This window comes from Penaeus monodon, chromosome 21, assembly GCF_015228065.2.
Source record: "Penaeus monodon isolate SGIC_2016 chromosome 21, NSTDA_Pmon_1, whole genome shotgun sequence".
NCBI classification, from domain to species: Eukaryota; Metazoa; Arthropoda; class Malacostraca; order Decapoda; family Penaeidae; genus Penaeus; species Penaeus monodon.
This window is the reverse complement of record NC_051406.1, coordinates 34,666,220-34,666,421: the sequence shown is the minus strand read 5'-3', so window position 1 is coordinate 34,666,421 and position 202 is coordinate 34,666,220.

Genomic DNA, 202 nt, shown 5'->3' with positions numbered 1-202 from the left:
TCTCAACTTTGCGCACCATACATGTTAACTCACCAAAATGCTCGAGTTGCAAGCAGCGGTTTCAGTGGGCGTTGATCTTCATTGTTCGTCGTGCAACTGACTGGCAGCTTTCGCGCCGCCTCGCCCACGACAACCTCGGATGCGTATTCTCTCTTTAAGCTGGAGACGCGACGGGCGGCTGCCACCTGTTGACAGCGGGCGT